At 32.5% G+C, this 20,007-nt stretch overlaps 1 protein-coding gene and 1 long non-coding RNA gene across 7 annotated transcripts in view; one reads left to right on the forward strand and one right to left on the reverse strand.

The window, feature by feature from the left end:
* The window catches only part of LOC135843516 (homeobox protein Hox-A7-like), a 203,269-nt gene that overhangs the window by 173,474 nt on the left and 9,788 nt on the right, over window positions 1–20,007 (forward strand). The window lies entirely within an intron of this gene.
* On the reverse strand, window positions 16,851–19,793 carry LOC135844631 (uncharacterized). Of its 2 annotated transcripts, none has more exons than XR_010558588.1 (3): window positions 19,638–19,793; window positions 19,343–19,527; window positions 16,851–19,252 (listed from the first exon to the last, which is right to left on the reverse strand). It is a non-coding gene; the product is annotated as an uncharacterized LOC135844631 (long non-coding RNA). The 2 variants fall into 2 exon arrangements; XR_010558589.1 differs by having other exon boundaries at window positions 19,343–19,503; window positions 19,638–19,770.

The raw sequence follows: 20,007 nt of genomic DNA on the forward strand, positions 1-20,007 counted from the left end.
ATGATTCATCATACGCGTTTTTATTTTGTTTCAAATCAAGCTGGCTCGTTGATGACCGCGAGTGTCCAGAAGTAAATCATACTGAAATAAGGTCTTTGCAATGATCTTTTGTCGGAGAGTGTTTCTACGAGAGAAACGTGGTAAAAGAGGCCAGTGAGTAAATGTGAAGAATGTTGGAGACCTCGATTGCTATGTTATATACCTAAATTCGGATTTTCAATATTTTATCAGAATTTTTATAGAATCATAATGAATTTCGATGAAACATTTGAAGAATTGAGCTTTTTAATTTTGAGCTTTGACAAAGGAGGTTAAACATTTAAGTAAAAATTTGAAATGTTTTCTACGTGTTGTAAAAGTTATTTGGTGATAACTTTTTGCTATAAACTTCCATCAAATTAAAGAAAAAAAGTGACTTACCCTATAGTACGAGGATCATCCAAAAAGTATAAGATCGTAACACTGAGAAAAAAAACCGTAGTGCAATGTACTACATTAATGTGGTAATTTGCCTTCAGTTGGAGAATGTGGTACAAAGTACTATAAGTGTAGTAGTTCATGTACTACAACTATAGTACTTTTTAAAGGCAAGTACTACAACTATAGTACTTTTTAAATGCGAGTACTATAACTGTAGTACTTATTTTTGAGTAACCACAAATTATAGCACTATTAACTACACATATCATAATCATTAAAATGCGATAATTTTAATTTTTTAAAATTAATTTTCAAAAATAATGAGCGTATATGATACAAGTTTTGTTATTACAATTGCATTTATGTTTCATCTATGAATTCACTGATGCCTTATCCTTACGAATTCATCAACGAAAATTTCCTACCTAAACTGGGATTCGAACCTGCGACCCTACGTTCCTAACTACGTAACCTTAACCACTAGACTATGGGGGCTTCTTTGAAGATTGCACATTTTGAACAATATAAGTATTTCATTATTCAGAAATTCTTTTTTCTCAATGTATAGTGTTTTAAGATACGAAGAGAGACGAGAGTATGAGTATTTTCTCTCCGCTCGTTACTCTGGCACTGGAAAATTATCATATGAAAATGGTCTCTAAAAAAGAAAAACCAGTCTACTCGACTCAACTAGACTCTTGACTCAATACTGAGCGAAATAATGACAAAAGAGTGTATATCTGCACAATAATGTTTGCAACTTACCGATAGATGATGGCTTTGGTGTGTTTTTTTTTTCAAAGAAGTATGATTTAAAATTTGTACACCACAAATACCACAATTACTTAATTGATTTGATCAAAAAACTTGGTTAATTTTTCAATAACAAACTTGACACATGTATGAATGTACTTATTAGGTAGTAAAATACTTATTACCCACGACATTCAATATATTTTACACTAAAATAATTGTATAAAAGTACCTACGTTTCTACTAACTAAAAATTCTGCCGATCAAATGGAATGATAACGTAATTTGGACAACCACTATATGTGTATCACAATGTGCTATAGTTTGTAGTCAAATGCGCTACACTTTGTGGTCAAATGAACCACAGAATAAATTGTACTATGTTTTATAGCATTTTCAACTACATACTATAGTAGTTATGGCTTATGACTATATTTTGTAGCTTAAAACCTTATAAACTGTAGTTGAAAATACTACTCTTTTTTCTCAATGAAGTTTTGCAGTTGAAAAAAAAACATTTTTTTAATAATTGCGTATATGAAACGCGTTTTACAAAATTATGGTATTTCATCACAATTCTTAAAAATCTGAAGAATTTTTTACATTCGGGTTAGTATTTTAAAAATACACGTAGGTACTGGCGTACTCACTAAAAATATATATTTTTTCAAGGATCCTATTATACCTATGTATTTAAAGATAGAAAGCTTTTCAAGTTATTCTTGTTATTGAAGGTAGGAAAGTCGGGAATAAAAATATCAAATTGACGAAAAAAAATTCCGAGTACTTAATTCAATCTATCAATCAATCAATAAATTAAGTAATGAATTTTTAAAATAATATTTGATTCTTAAGAATGAAAACAAATTTAAAATGAATCAGTGAAACTGAAAAAAAAATGAAAAAAAATCTGAACAAAAAAATTAATAATACTTTTGTAGTGGGGACTTGGGACTCCAAGTTACCCACCTAAGGAGGGAACTTGATGCCCAGGCTGGGGGTAGGCTCCTCTGGTGGACTGGTTCCACCAGAGCTAGCCGCAGCCGATGGTACCTGCCTCCATGTAGTTGTTTATCATACCTTGACGTAGTAGCTCCGCTAGCCTCTACCGCTATAAGCAACGCTCAGCAGAATAATACTATCTGTATTGCATCGTGTCACACGTATGACCGTGTGACCACTTACCATTATATCTAATAAACGTTATATGAACAGTGCAATGCCTCTTCATTAGTGTATTGGGTATAAGGGTCCCCAAATATCTGTTGGGTCTGACGTAGTATCACCAAGTTGGTGGTGCCCCCGGGAGCGGATAGAGCAGGGAGTGGCACCCCTCAGTGGTGAAAGTTGGATTACCCCCCAACACTTTGAGTAAAACTGGCGAAAAATGCACAAAAAAGTGCAATAATTACAAATTAAAAAACATTGAAATTTTGAAAAAAAAATTGCTGAAAATCTATAAAATATTGGTGAAATTTGCCAAAAATGTATGAAAAATACTGAAAACGTGTTAAAATTACTGAACCTCCCCTCCCCCTCACCAAAACCAAAAAAAAATGCATGAAAATCAATACTTACTTAAATAAATCACGCATTCTCAAGTTTTAGGACAAATTTTTGATAAAATTTGAGCTAAACACTAACTTACCAAATCATTTTAAGACTTTGATGCGTTTAAAAAATATTCATTTCTAAAAATATCTAATACATTCTATTTATTCATAATTTTTCCAAATTATTTCAAAATTGAGTCACTGGATGTAATTATTTTGGTAATTTGGTTTTTTGAGGTATCAATTCATTCATTAATTTTTGGAGAATTTTAAGAAATTCAAAATTGGGTAAGGTTTTCAATGTGCTGTTTGAGTACCTAAATAGGTAGATACATATGTACTTACTTACTTACAATTTTTTTCAAAAAAAAAAATAATTAAAATCAGTTGCAAATAAATTTCTTTGTACATATGAGACCTCATACGTATATAATTGTATAATATACGTGTAAAATATTAAAATTAAATAATCTTTTGATAGGTATCAAAAATTGAAGCAATCTTCCACAAATTATAAAAAATTAAAATAAATGTAAGAATCCTCCTTGTGGAAAATGATAAAGATCTAATCAGATCTTGTCAGTTCAAAATTCTGATTGAATTATATCTGTTCACGCCTGATCAGATTCAATGGATCTGACCTGATTGGATCTACACAGTAATTATACATACCTGAATGAGTCAAATCAGACCGGTTTAAGGACACTCCCTGGATCCAATTCTATAGTTGACCAGATTTAATTAGATCAGAGTTTTAATCGGATTAGATCTGTTCAGATCTACTTTCTAAAATTAAATAAAAAACTCCATTTTAAGAGACCAAAAAATCAGGTTTAGAGGGAAATTTCCCCGGAACGCAATTTCTAGGAGGGCCTGAGAAATTAATGGATCATTACTCATTAGATACCATTAACCGTTAGAATATCAAAGTTTCATAATTCGTTTACAAATTTCGATTTGTATGCTTTTTTTAAAAATTGGGTAATCTGGAAGAGGGGTTGCCCTGGACTCATTTTTACTCTAATCCCATTTCAATAGCTTGATTTTTCCAAAATCTCAGAGAACGATTCCGAAATACCTAGACTAGAATTTGAACAAAAATTTGCAAATTCACTCAAACTATGCAAAAATTTATGTGGATTTAGAAACTCATGAGTCATTTAAAAATTATCAGTTTAAAAATCATAAAAAAAGATATAAAATTTTTCCAATATCAATTCTCAGCTATTTGAAAAATCAACTCAAAAATCCATTTAAAATCGAAAAATTACACTCAAATATGAAGGGCAAAAAAATTTGCTCGAAATTAAAAAAAAATAATTCCACGAATAATATTGAATTTAAATTAGTATTTTTTTATGCCAAATAAGCTTAGTTCATGTTAAAATAGATTTGAATTAATTTTCAATCGAAATCAAAAAAATCATTCAAAAACTGTTTAAATTTTGCATCAAAATGTTAGAAAAATCATCTCAACTTTTCTTGAGAGATTAGTTCAAAATTTGTGAAAAAAATCATGAAATTGATTCGATCAAAATCAATAAATCTTCACAATTTGTTGTGAAATCAGCTACAAATACGCTGTAATCTAAACAAACGTAAAATAAAATGAATTTATTCAAAACAATAGATAACATTGAGAGTTCGATAAACTCAAAAATTGTAAAGTGCGTAGATATACACAAAAATATTTACATTTACGTTAACTCGACGGAGTTTTACATTCGCGAATTCATACTAAGTGGCTGACATCTGGCGGATTTTTGTGTAAATGCTGAAAGGGGGGAACTGTGCAAAATTGTGATAAGACATTTTTATATATTGTGGAATATTTTTCAACTCAAATTTGCAACTAAATGATTCGGATTTGAGTAATTGAAAAAATTCACGACACCAGAACTCATTTGCAAACGTATTTTAAACAAAAATGAGAAAATTGTATATCAGCAAAAGAGTCGTTTGATGTCTTTGAGTAAAGAAAAAAAATTGTTGGCCACTAAATTATTAATTTTTGCGTTGTGAATTGTAATCTAATTGGTCAATAGTCTCCAGTTCCCCCTTTTCAGACAATAACAACAGCGATCCAAGCGATTCGTGAATTCGCGAATAGGAATGAAAATTTCAAAAAGATTCAACAAAGAACAAACAACGATCATAAACATTAACAAAACGCGAAATAACCAACTATTTTTTTTAAATAACTTACCTTTTATGAAATAACACAACCAACTATTTTTACGTAATACAAACAAATTTTAACCCGATTTTTTTAGCAATACATAGTTACATACTAAGAAAAAAGAGTATTTAGCGCTCAACTCGGGCAAATAAGTAACAAAGTAAAGTAACTACTTACAATCATTGTAAAATCATCATCATTCTGATCTGGCCTTGTAATGGTTGTAGTTAATTTCAAGGGGCGTATACACGATCCAATATATTTGACAAACCAGGTTTGTCAAATTGACATCGTTGATAAAATTTAGGGTGCAATTTATCGTTACTTTAAAAAAGGGGGTTAGCACGATAACAGTAGTGGGTTATCACGATAAATAAGTATTCACGATGAAAAAGAGGATTGCACGATAAAAAAGTGTATTTCACAATAAAAAAATGTATTGCACGATTTCTTAAAAAACGAACGATAAATTAAGTGGTATCCACGATAGATATGATAGTAAGAACAATAAAAAATAAACAATTTCCACGGGAAGTTTTTGACAGAATGAACGATAAATAAGTGATGTCCACGATAAATAAGGATAAATGAACGATAAATAAGTGATGCTCACGATAAATAAGGATAAATGAACGCCAAAAAGTATAAGATTTTTGCGAGTGAATAAAAATGAAGTGTTCTGGTAGGTACCTATTTCAATAAAGCTTTACGAGATAACGCCGGACGACCTCGTTTATGTTTTTGACCCAATGGGATTGGATTTTGCTGTCAAGGGAGTGTTGAAATTCGGTAAATTTTCACCTGAGCCTAACCCTAACTTAATACTTTTTCTCGAAATGTCCTGATTCTCCTCTAATTGAACTTGGAAAAATCACAGATTTTTAATGAAATTACAAAAAATTCTATTTTTTTACCTATTTGATGGCCTTCGCACCCCCCCCCTCCCGGTGCCCCATTTGAGTTTCGAACCAAAATAACGTCAAAAATGAATTCTGGAGCCCAAAAAACATAAATATCGATACCCCGCCATTCGACTCTTCCAAAATATTTACCCCTTTGCACCCTCCTCCTGGGGGCCCCATTAGAGGTTCGAACCAAAATAACGACAAAAATGAATTCAGTGCCTCAAAATACCTGTGTATTAAAAAGATTGACGTCCAAATTCGCATTCATTTCTGAAATATGATTTTTGACACCCTAAAAAATGAATCTGTCCCACTGTGTGCCAGCGTTTTCTTTTGTCAATGAAAAATATCGTGCTAATCAATGAAAAATATCGTGTTTATCAATGAAAATTATCGGGCTAACAACCTTTTTCAATGGTTGAAAAATGCTGTGCTTACCACCTAAACTATCGTTCCTAAGCCACGTTTTATCGTTCAAATGGTTATCGTGCTAACCACCTTTTTTATCGTTCGATTATATATTTCCCTAAAATTTATCAACATATAATCAACATATATTTGGTTGCATGGAAAGTCAAATATATTAGATCATGTAAACGCTCTGATAATCTAAGTTTTTTTTCCAAATTTTCAACATTTTGTTGATCGATGACACCAATTCTGAAAATAGAAATTATTTATATTTTCAGAATTATTTTCAGAGTTGTGTCTATGGTGTCTCCGATCAACAAAACGTTAAAAATTTGAGAAAGACATCATCAGAGCGTCCACACAACCGAATATGTTTGATTAAATTCAATTTGATTTGACAAATCGAGTTTGTCAAATATGTGACGCGGCATACGAAAAGGTTACCCCAAGCAAAAAAATCAAAAAAGTAGTTTTCGATAAAAATGCGTTTAAAGTGTTCTACTGTCAATTTTACATAAAAATAGCAAATGAAAAAAAAATCCATTTTTTGGTTGGGGTAACCTTTTCGTATGCCGCGTCACATATATTGGATCATGTGTACGCCCCTTCAGGTTAAATTAGTCCATATTAGTGACCCAAAATTGACTTTTCAAATTTTGACTACTTTCAGGACAAAATTCATTTGTCCCACTTAGAATTTAATCTTATTGTCTTAATTAAACATATTTGAACGGTGTTTCAGCATTTAAATGTAAATATTTTTATGACATCTCAGCGCTTTTTTTTTTTGATTTTTCAAAACAGTCCATATTATCAAGAACCCAAAATTCAAAATTCAATTTTCGATTTTTGACACTTTTCAGAAAATTATATTTTTGACAAACTTGAAATTTCTCAAAAATGTTGAGGCTTTGGAATATGGAACTACCTAGATAGATGTAGGTACATTTTGAGCTATCAACCAAGTTTTTAGCTCAATTACAGCAGCCACGGCAATCAAAAACAAAAAACCTGTCCATATTAGGCGCCCTTACCCTTATACTCCGTGTCTTTTTTCTTCTTTTTTCTTGTTGGAGAGAGAGCAAAAAAAGCTCGTCAGCTTCGTGGGCCCTAGTTCCGGAACTATTGGAACTAATGGGTAAATCGGAACTGGCCACAGGATCGAAATACGCGCCAAATGATTACGTACTTATGCATCTCGGTCGACATCTGTTGCGTATAGGTACGTTGTTTTTCTCATTGATGGAAGGGGATGAGAAGGGAAAGAAAAAATTGAATTCATATTACATGTATGGGTAAGTTAAGTATGAATTCGCCACAGACTTTCGAAAGTGAACTTGAGACAGACACACGCCTACACAGGTGTGTATCTGTAACGAATCAATTGAATATTTTGAGAATCTTGTACCTACCTACGTCGTACCTAGGCCTATTTCATTTATATTCCATCGTAGGCAAATACTTATACACTTGTTTGTGGAGATGTCGAAGCGTAGGTGGAGCGGAGTAGGTAAAACTTGGAATATGATATTTTTGCCCTTTTTCCCTACGCTAATCCCAAGTACCCATCTAAAGTTTTTCCGCAGCGCGTATTAACGATTTCCATCTGTTAACATCCCGTGACGCTCATATATCACGATAGACTCATTTGGAAAACGAAAGAGATTGTAGTCGACGGTATGAGCTTGAGCTGGGGGCAGGGAACGAACCCAGGACAGGAGGACGGGTTAAAGGGTAGAGCGTTACGTTTAGGCTTGCAGAATTTTAAGTTTAGCAACAAGGCAACTGTAAAGAGTTTTCCTCGATGAGTAGTGTTTGTAATGACTGAGCGATTAAAAGTTGGCCAAAACGCAAATGTCTACTCGGGCAATTATCTTAAAACCTCCGTTGGGTAACTACTACGTTAACCTCAACTTTGGAATAATAATTGCCCTTCGGAATGTTGCAAGCATCTCGTTCGAATTTCCGAATGATGTTTAATTTAATTAAATCCGTATAGTTGGTTTAAAGGTGAAAGTTGGAATTACGTTTGGCAATTTTTATCTTATTTCTTCGGCGAAGATACCGGAGCCGTTTTTAAACTACGAAGATGAGCTTTTTTCCTCCGCGGCGCAGAAAAACATCATCGCGCGAAATCTGAAGATGAGCTGTGTTCGTCGTTGGAAAATTATTCAAAATGTTCAACGTTGGCGGTTTATCGTCTGTCGGTCGTATTTTCACGGAATTAATCACCTTTCGAAATTTCTATATACGCGTTTAAGTTACGCCAGTTACGGTAGTCTTTATATCAATGAAACCGCATCGAATGTCGACTTTTGCCAATTTTAATTTTAAAAATCACCATTTCGACGCGTTAACCAGTTTTATACGACGACGAAAACCACTGCCATGCCATCTTCCTCGAAGTAATTTTTAATTTGTCAACGGGCGATTTTCAGCATTCTGTATGGTATACTTACTTATATTCTCGCAGCGTATATATAAATTCGACGTGATTATTATCTCGCGGTTAAATTATTATCCGTCTTCAGTCAGCTATCCGACCGAGTTAATTAAACAACTTCATCGCTCAGCCAACTACCGAAAATTAACACGCGCTGAAATTCAACACGTCTTTTTCGTCGAACAACCAAAACAATCAACGAACAGGTGACTGCTGTTTGCAGTTGATAAAATTGAAAAAAATTGACGTAGATTTAAATTTATTTGTTGGATATTTATTTGTATGGCGAGTGATTAATCTTTTTATGGGGAAAAGTCCATGTTGGGAAATAACTGATTTGAAAAAAAAATTATACAGGGTGTCTCGTCAAGAATCTACACCATAGGTATAGACCTCAATTCCATTGAACAGACTGCCTGTCTTGATATTTGATGGAGAAACAATTTCAGAAATTTGAAACGTGTTTTTTTGATACAACTGCTCAAAGTAGAACAAAAAATGTTGGAAAAATTGCAAATATTGAAACTTTGAAAACGAACGTCTAAATCGATCACTAACCTCACATTATTGCTCAGGATTTTTCATTCTTTTTGATTCCTGATTTTATTCTGATCAACTTCTGGATATTGGATTCAAAAATATTTTCAAAGATTCCCAATCAAGAGAAATTTCTCCTGATTTTCTGAGCCAACAAAGCAACTTATTTCCTTTTTTTTTGTTTTTTTTTTTTTTGACATATTTATTAATATTACAATCTTAAGATACTTCTTAAATAAGTAATACATACATTTAACTTTAATTTTATTTAGTAACATGTGCCGATTTGTTCCAGTGAACCACTCTGCTATATACATAACATGTTATATTACATCACTAGGTCATGAGGCTTTTGACGTTTAAGACGCCTAACCATCATACTAGTATCTATTAGTTGAAAAGCTTCTGGGTTGATGTGCCCATGAAGTCGCTCCTCATGCTTTGTTGCATATTCTCAAACGACTTCATCCACCCACTTTATTTCAAGATCTTTATGTAGTGCTTCATTGGTCTGAAACCATCTTGCACCCGTGATTGTTCGCAGAGTTTTGTTTTGAACTGTTTGAATGATTTTTTGATTTGATGGTTTGGCACATCCCTATCCCATATGTCCATACTGGTTTAATTATCATTTGATAAATTAGCCTTTTACTCTCAATCTTCATTTTTGAATGATGTCCAATCAACCAGTACATTTGGCGGAGTTTCAGGTTGATTTGAGTCTTCTTCTGGTCAATATGGTGCCTCCAGGTAAGACTAGAGTCAAGATGAATACCCAGATACTTAGCATGGCTGGCAGCTGGAATTTTACTCTGTTTAATGTAGACTGAGTATTGAACATCACATTTTCTCTTAGCAAATGTGACATGAGTTGACTTTTGCTCATTTAGCTTGATTTTCCATTGATCTGCCCATCTTGAGATCCCATCAAGGGCTTTTTGGAGATTCTCTGTTGCTTGGGCTTGGGATGGATGAACTGATAAAATTGCAGTGTCATCAGCAAACGTTGCAGTTTCAGTTTCTTCTGTTGTTGGTATATCAGCTGTGTAGATTAAATACAAGATTGGTCCCAGAACACTACCCTGAGGCACTCCAGCATGTCTTACAAAAAAAAAAAAAAAAATTGGGGGGGGGGGTGGTTTCAATCACTAGATTATTACACCCTTCGTAAGGAGAATTGCATAAGGTTTAAAATTTTCTATCAGTTGATGTGATTATTTTTCTAAAAAGCTCATAAAGCAGGTTCTCGAGGTGTTCGCCTCTGATTTGAAAAGGACTGCGATTTTTAGGATGATCATGGTCTAAAACCCCTATAACCAAAATTTCAGCTGCCCAAATCTACCTATTTTTTGACTTTTGGTGAACGTTTGGAAATCCAAAATTGGCCATTTTCAGAGATTTACTTACGTTTTTATTTATTATTATTTTTTAATAGCATGTACATTGCACTTGATTAGAAAAGGTGATAAAAATAAGTTCTAAAACTAATATTAACCTCTCCCCCATCCAAATTTCACCGTTTCCAGTCATTCGGAGCCTCCAGCGCGATTTTCAGTTTCTCAAAAATTTTGAATTTACTCTTGGGCAGCTAAAAAGTCGAGTTGTGCTTATACTCGACCTATCCAAGTCCTAATTTCGCCGTTTCAAATCATTTCGAAATCTCCAGCGTAATTTTAAAAATTCTGGAGAAACTTAAAATCGCGCTGGAGGCTCCAGAATGGCTGAAAGCGGTGAAATTCGGATGGGAGGAAGGGGTAATACATATTAGTTTCAGCACTTTATAAAGTTTCATCTTCTGTTATGATGAATATTTTGAAAATTAAGCTTCCTATACAAAAAAATTGTATACGATTTTTCTAATGGAAAATTTAATGGCTCATCTTTTTCTCAAAATTTGAAAATTGTTCCATTTTTGCCAGAAATTTCAAGGAGTACCATTTTTTACTAAAGTTGTAAAAAAAGCCTAATTTTAGGCATTTTTTTCAATATTTACCTGGTCTCGTTTTTTACCAAAATTTTCAACAAAAAAAAGGGGGAGATTTCCATTAAGAGTATAACACTTTTTTTGAGCTTTCAAAATTAAAATTATAGGCAGAATATATGAATGATTTTTTTATGTGAACGATCAACTTCACCTATCACAGGTGTAGATGGGACAAACCTGTTTCTCACAAACCCACACAACTGATTCAAAATCCGTTGAAAAAATTATAGTTAATTTTTAAGATTTTAAAAAGCAGTAGGTAGGGCAGGTGCATCACTTTTAAATTTTAACATTGGCACCGTTTTTGTAGTCCATCACTACTAATATCTAGGTACCTAACTCTAACCAGGACACCCTGTATATCGCGCAAAGGTATAGTTAATAACATATTCGACGGTAGATATTTTTGAACATAAGTAAAATCCATTTTCCATACACTGTAATTGCAACATTATAAATACATTTCGAATAAAAACACACTCGTTTGCATTTCTTTGTTTTAAAATGTTTTACAAGCAGTTGTTATATACAACTCAACACGCGATAAATAAATTAATAAACGACTTTAATAAATCAAAAACTAAACAACATTATATGACCCGGTTTTCGGACCATATTACGTAGGTACATCGATATTATAACGTTTCCTCTTTCTTTCTGTTTTTTATTTTCTGTGTTCATTTTGTGTTCTTCGAGATTGATGTTTGATAGGTATAATATACGAGGTATTATTTTTAATGAACTACGATAATTTCTAATGTCGTAGAGATTGTCACGCGGTTCATCCTGCGTTTAGGAAAATAGCAAAAAATAAGTTGAAAAGTGTCGCGCGTCTCCTACAGATCGCGTAAGCTTGTTTTCTAACGCGAATTCCTATTTTTGCCAACATTTTGCAGATACTGCTAAAAGCAGGATTTTTTCGTTTTTTGAAATGCTGTTGTAAAAAATTAATAATGAGAGGAGTTTTGTAGCATAAATGATGGGTAGAATTGATCCATACACAAGTTTTCTTTAAAAAATCTTACCTCAGAATAATATAAATTTTTATAGAATATGATGTTTATGGTTGCTTTATAAAATCGTATGTGGGCAACGTCTGTTGTCAAAAATCACTGATCCAAATAATAATAAATCTTCTTCTTCATCTTATTTTTATGTGTTTTAATATTACGATGTAAATTAAACTAATTTTGGTAAATATTCATTAAAATTAGTAAGATTATTACTCCATTTTTGTTAATGGCTCATCATGAATGGTACTCAATTACTGACTAGCAAGTTATCTGACCCAAAAAAATTTTTGGTCCAGATGAAAGAAAATCGAAAGAGCATCTATGTGAAACTACTTCCATTAGACAAAATTTCATGTACTGAATTTCATTTTTCAGTTTTAGATAAACTTTTAAAAATTCATATTTTGGGCTATTTTCCAAAAAGATTTAGTCGTAATCAATTTAAATTATGTAACGTAGAATAGATTGGAAGCTGAAATTTGGGTTATATGCTGAAATTATTGATATTGCAAATCGATCAATCGATGGTATAGTTTCAATTATAGATTTAGACACAAATTTCAAAAATTTGTTTCTTTCAGTTAGTGAGCAGAATTTTCTCATTGTCAGATGATTATTTTTGAGAGAAAAAAAATTTCGTTCGCGAACAAGCTAACATAAAAATCTAAAATTTGATTCATTTTCATTTTTGACCTCCAACAAAATTGCTTGGAAATACCATTCTGATGTTTGGAGTCTCTCTGTGGATTTTTATGTTTTTCATTTTTTGAAAAAAAAAATGAAAAGTAGGTCTACTTACAACCTATTTAAATTATAAATTTGAACCAGTAAGAGCTGGTTTTAAAAATATTTATCAACCTATAAATTGATCAAAAGGGGTCATGAGGACGATAAATCTTGGTTTAAGTGCACCTATAGGTTCTCTACTTCATTTCCACATTTTTAATGACAATTTTTCAAAAATTAGAAAATCTAAAAAATTACTAGAGACTCCAGAACAACTCAAAACCTCCACGAATCGATCCAGGAAGATTGAAATAAAGTACCTATGAATTCAATTAAACCAATTTTCAGCTTTCTAGATGTATTTGAACAAATTCTAATTTTTTCATGGAAAATTATCAATTTTTGAAAATTTACCGAAAATTGAAACATGAAATTTAGTAGATAGGTACTTTAAATGTGGTCTGGTGGTGTCTTTTTAGGTACAGTAGACCTAAAATTCATTCGATTTTTCTGTGACTGATCCAAAAAAAAATTTTGCAAGTTTATTTTCAAATTTTCAAAATAGGTATTCTACAATTTTTTTACTGTTCGTTGATGTGTTTTGAAACTTAGCAAACTTATTTAAAACATAGTGAGTAATAGCAAGAGCCGTCTCTGACTTTTTTTTTGGAAATTCGGAGGAAGAATTTGATAAAAATTGTGGGGGACCTCAAAAGACAACCCACAGGAAAAATTTTGGATCTTTGACGTGAAGAGCCATCTTTTTTCTGCAGGGGTTTTAAGTTTTAAAATTTACATTGAAAATCAAAACGTATTTTTTCTGAAGATGATAATTGATGAGTAAATTATATTCCCTTTGGAAGCTGGAAAACCTTTTTTGAAATTTGTTACTTTTCCAGAGGTTTTGCGTGATTAACAAAAATAATGTACAATTTTGGATCCATCTAAAAGCTACTTAAACGACCTGAAAAAGTGGGGAAAAAATAAAAATCGGTGTTATCATTTCTAAGCAGTGTTGCCAAGTTGGTATAATGGATGCTAGATTTGGCATAATTTTTTTTCATCTACTATCTGGCACCTTGTTTGGCTTAATTATTTTTCTAGTCTAGCATCTCAACTTGATTTTAGCACCTGAATTTTTCTTCCAAAAATGTCGTTTTTGTTGCTCTGGAAGCAGAAATTTCGAAATTTCTCCCAATTTATAGTGAAATTTGTTACCATTTGATCCCAATTTTCCAACATTTCAAAGATAAGTTATAAGCAAAAAATCACCTGAAAAATTTAGCATCTTGAAACGCATCCAATTTTAGCATCTTTTTTGAATTTTAGCATCCATCAAAATCGAACTTATGGCCACATTTTCACTGATACTCCTAAAATGGAGGTTAAAAACGAAAAATCCTGTTTAGCATCCAATCTACTAAATCGCATATTTTCTCGATTTTGGCACCCAAACAGCATCTTTCGACTTTCGGACCTCAAAAAGCACGTGATCAAAAAAAACTTTCAACACTGCTTTCAAGTGGACGTCATGATCAGTCATCATCTAAAAAAAAAGTTTACGATAAAAGTTTTTTGATTTTCGCAACGTGAATTTTGAAATATGAAACCCCAGTTGAGCAGTGATAGTTCAAGTCCGGAATCCACAATTTTTGCGGTTATTTTTTGAGATGCCCTCATATCTTTTTAGCGAATCTCCCGCCAATTTTCTCGAAAAAAAATCTAAGAAGGCACAAACATTATTGTCCTAGCCAAAATGACTGAATTAGATCAGATCAGATCAGATTTAGACATTCCCCGGATGTAATTTGATCTGACCAGATTTAATCAGATCAACGTTTCGGCCATTGGTCAGATTAAGTAAATCTGTTCAGACCTGATCAGATTCAATCGGTGACACCCAAGTGGATCTGATAAGATCTGAATCAGACCGGATACAATTTGATCAGATCAGAGTTTTGATCAAATATAGATTTGTTCGAACCACATTAGATCCAATCTTTTCCCTCGAGAAGTGCAGGAAAGCTCAATATCAAATAATTTTTTATTGAAATCGTACATATATATAATACCTACATTACATACGGACTGCCCTGTGCATTAATGATTGAGCCTCTTTTCTCCTCCTTCCTACTTGGCTCTTTGAGAACTTGAATTTCATCATTGCAAACCATTTTAGAGGAATTAAAAAACAATGAAAAAATCCGGAATCCGATTTGATTTTGTAAAATGGAAATTCAGTACTTGGAATTTTGTACAGTGATGTATTTTCGAATGTTATTTCAATTTTACTATTATTATTATTTTTTGGTCAGCGCCTAACATTTATCCACCTTCTATTGAAAGAAGACGTATAAAAGTTCCATAGCTGTTGCACTGATACCACGTCATTAAAATCCTACCTCATCGTACTCTCTAAATTTGAAACAGTGAAATTTAGAGAGTAGAAATTAGCAAAAAGCCCGACATTCACCCCTCTACTTCTCCACCTGTCTTCGCAGCGACAAATTTAAAAGCCAAGTCGAAAAATGAAACAATCGTTTATCGAGTTCGAGCCAATAAATCAACGATAGCTAATCCGAAAGACCGAAACAAACCAACGAATGGAATTTTTGTGCCAAAAAATTGGCAACTTGCGACTCGTCGACTCGTATTTTGGGCTAACAACGCGCTAAAATAACGCAAATTATTAATGAAACGCGGTACATATAGCGATGACTGAGGTGCAGGCGATGGCATTAAACGCTGGAAACAAATAATAAGTAACGTTGACAGACTATAAGTCAGTAATTGCAGTCAATCAGAGGGAACGAGAAAGGCGCAGGAGGTAGCGAGGCAGGAGTTGAAAGGTAAAACTAGACGGTTTGAATTATGGTCGGGTAGAATATTACGAAAATCTCGGTGACAGGTTAAAGATAGGCAGCAACATTGTTTCGCCGGCAAAAGCTAGCTGCCAGTTAATTGGGAAACTATGTACCTTGCCACAAACATAACACAATTCCGTCTGTGTTATCTGGAAATTTAACGCGAACGCGACGCCGACGACACTGAAATCTATCGCCTATTTGGCTAATTAATCAAACGACTACTTCGATATAATCGCAATCGTAAGGGCTTTTTTAAACCCCTGCCTTATGCGCCACTTCACCACACAATGGGGTATTAATTGTATACAGATATGCGTGAAATTACAACACGAACAACTTGTAGGAGGATGAAGCAGGGAGAAGAGAACATACCGCGTATAAAAAAGCACATGTACACATAGCTCCGATATACGCGGCCCAAATAATATATTTCCTAGCGCATACTTGGCCTTTTTTCCTCTCTCTATCTCACTTTTTAAAACAAACGAAATCACGATGTGAGAAATGGAATTTAAAACTACCAAAGAAACCGTAAAAATTGTTAAATCAACTGAATGTTTCTCGCTTTTTCCAATATCGATGCACCTTCTGTTTCGCATTTATTAAATTCAATTTCCATGTTCAGGTTCTCACTTCTCTTCATTCCTTATTCGTCCGTTGGTTTAAGAAGAGGAAAAAAAAAGTGAAATAAAAAGGTTCGCATATAGTACAGAAAGTCCAAAGAATCGATTTATCAAAAGCCGCCTTCCTTCGAATTCCGTCACAAGTCAGTAGTAGCAAATTCTTTCCAAGTACATACAATGGATTCTAATAGTGTAGTTGAGAAAGACTCCGCAGGTTACATATTGTTCTTTGGTAATAAAAAGATTCGAAGTATCGAACTCTAAACACGTTTCTGTATTTTTGATCTTTTTTTTTTCGTCTTCTTTTTTCATGTATTGGGAGTACACGAGGATGGTCTTATGGTATGTATACGTCGATAGAGCAGTTGACCGAATTTCATAGTGTTGATTCTCTCTCTATTATGTTTATGTTGGGCGTAAGAAAGTAGCTTGCACGGATGTTTTTCTATTGATAAAATGTGTATTTGAATAGGAATTGTTGGAGATGTCAAACTTTTAAATTATTTTTACTTGGAATGGACAAAATACTTGGCCAGTGTCGTGGTCTTCGTCTTGCTACGTTGTTGTTTTCATTAGTTAGGTAGATATTTATGCAAATGTGGGTAAATGGTTTCGAAAATTTTCAAAGATGAAGAGGTAAAAGAGGGGGGGAGGAAAATTATTTTATGATTTATGCGATCACAAGAAGCTGTAGTCAATGGCTAGAATATTTCATTAATAGGCAAGCCAATTCACAGCAATGAGACAAATTTCGATGATTTCCTTTTTTGGAAATTTTTTTATTATGATGAATCGCATTTGCCAAAATAAAATTTAACTGAGCTGCGATTACATAAAGCATTGAAATAATTGTAAGATTGACCGTAACATCACTGAAATTTAGGTACCATAAAATTGACCAAAAAAAAAAAAAAAGGCAAAATTCTGCGAAAATTATTTAAAACTTCGTTACAATACCACGAAAACACAGTCAAAAGTAAAAATAACAGTTGATAAAACATTAGTGTCTGAAATGCTAAAAAAAAAAACAATTTTTAAATTTAAAAAATAAACGGAAAAAATATTACAAATACATTAACATTGAGTAAGTATTGAATGAATTCTTGCAAGAAATCTCATAAGTGAAATAAAAACTGTAAAATCAGCATTAAAATCAAATTTTTTCGAAACGTTTCACAATTTTTTGCAATTTGAGTCACTTTTGCAATTTTTTTTATATTTGAAGAGTGATATTCCAAAACTCGCTTTGTCCATTTTCACAACTTTTCAGGAGAGAGGAAAAACAGTTTCCCTTTAAACGGGTAAATTGGCTTTTTAGGCAAGTTTAGCACTTTATTTGGGCGGATTTATGATGTAGGAGTGTAGGTATACATTTCATCCACTAAATACTGCTGAAAAAAATTTCAATAAAAATGGATAAAGCGCGTTTTGGAAGATTATTTTTTTTTTTAAATTTAGTGAATTGGCTATTTAGGTGAGTTTAACACCTCATTTTGGTAGGTTGATGATGTAGGAATGTGAGTTAATACTTCATCTACCAGGTACCACTGAAAACCCAACTTTGATAAAAATGGACAAAGCGAGTTTTGGAATATCACTCTTCATTTGCAATGTTTCATCAAGTTTTATTCATTTTCAACCGTTTTTATGACGTGCAAACAAATTTTTGAAATATTTTTGAAAAATTTTGCTAAATCTAATCCGATTAAACATCAGCTGGCTCAATTAATTAGATCTGATCGGATCTAATCTGATTTCTTTTATTGGACCTGATCCTGATCACGTCTGAACAGATCGAATGTAATCAAAACTTTGATCTCATCAACCAGATCTGATTATATCTGGCCAAACCTGATCAGATCAATTTGAATTCATGAAATGTCCGGATCTAATTTAACCTGATCAGATCTAATCATTTTCTGCTGGGATTAAACAAAGCAAAAGTTTGGTGCAACCTCAATTGAAGAGATGATATGCGAATCTTTTCATTTTATAAAATGGGGTTTCATTGCACGAATGACCTTAAATTTTCATTATTTCTCACGGAGTCTTCAAAGTTGAAAATTCGCCATTTTTTACTAGCAACTTTTTGAAAATTTTTTGAATTTTTAAAAATGTATCGAAAAAAAATAATAAACTGGCCTTATCTTATTTGGTTATAATAATCAGACAAACGTAGCCTATGTATAATAGGTTACAAAAATTGAGGAACTACATACTTACAGTAAATTCCAATTTTTGCTGATTGATTGTACGCGTATCATTAATATATACCTATTATAGATACTAGAAGAATTTCGCGAAAAAAGGTAATTACCTACTCATAAATTAGTCGAGATACTTATACATAGGTATATATTGATGAAAATAAGAAAAATGAATTTACATAAATTGGATAAATTTCTATGAATGAAAATAATATACCTATACTCTCTCATACGTATAAACTACAAAGTAGAACATAGAATATATTTGGCACTCAGCAAAGATTTCAAAAATTTCACCAGCTTTAAAACTTCGAGAATCACATAACAGTTCAAATAAGTAATTTACTAGTTTGTGAATCAAAATTTAAAGAAAGAGTACTTCTTTAAATTCAATTCACGAACTATTAACATACATATTCGAACTTTTTTTGCAATTAAAATATGTAAGAGTCCAAATAGTCTGCGAATTTTTTTAATACAATCATGCAATTCGGAATCACCAACACCATCACTATAGTTGTCGATGAAAATCATCTGTAGGTATGCAGTATCAATATTGTAATACCGGATGTTCATTGAGAGACATTAAGTTTTCCCCACAATGTTGTGACAGAGCTCAATTATTGAAGTTCTAAACAGTACAGATCATACAAAACTACTCGTATATCAATAGAATAATAGGAGAAAAATCTATTCAAAATGGGTACACAAAATGACTTACCTATACTTTCATCTTGGGTACTTTATAAGACTATAGATATTTATTCTTAAATCGTTCTTCTGAAATTCCTCGATGAAATATCACACTCCATGTTCTGCAAACGTACAAATAAGTAAATTCTGCATTCTTTTCTTTAGATGAATTTTCATGCAAACATCGGTCTGAGACAAATTAATGAAATCTACCTATACAAGTATACATATTATATGTACATGAACGAATTCACTCCTAATATGACTATAGAAATTTTTTTTACGAAAAACATTCTGGGACATTAACTGCATAAAATACTTACCTATAGATGGTAACTCATTTGAAGTATACTTCTTGAACAAATGAAACTATGGACAAATCTGTTGAGTGAATAATCTCTTACTGAGATGCCAAGATGAATCTATGTTGTAATTGAATTGAAATTCTTCAAATTATAATCGTGGAACTATAGGTTAAATAATTTCCTAATCGAGAAAACTTTATCTACTTGTAACAAGTCGATAGGGTATGATGTCTGATATTCTCGAATAAGAAAGTTCTCGAAGCACGGTATAACTTTCAGACTGAAAAAAAAAGAAATAGAAGGATGATAATAAAATTTAGATACACCTAATTCATTCAAAAACACCTCTGCCAGAACGATCAAAATCAAATTGTCCCAAAGAAACAAT

This window comes from Planococcus citri, chromosome 4 (assembly GCF_950023065.1).
Source record: "Planococcus citri chromosome 4, ihPlaCitr1.1, whole genome shotgun sequence".
In the NCBI taxonomy this organism is placed as follows: domain Eukaryota; kingdom Metazoa; phylum Arthropoda; class Insecta; order Hemiptera; family Pseudococcidae; genus Planococcus; species Planococcus citri.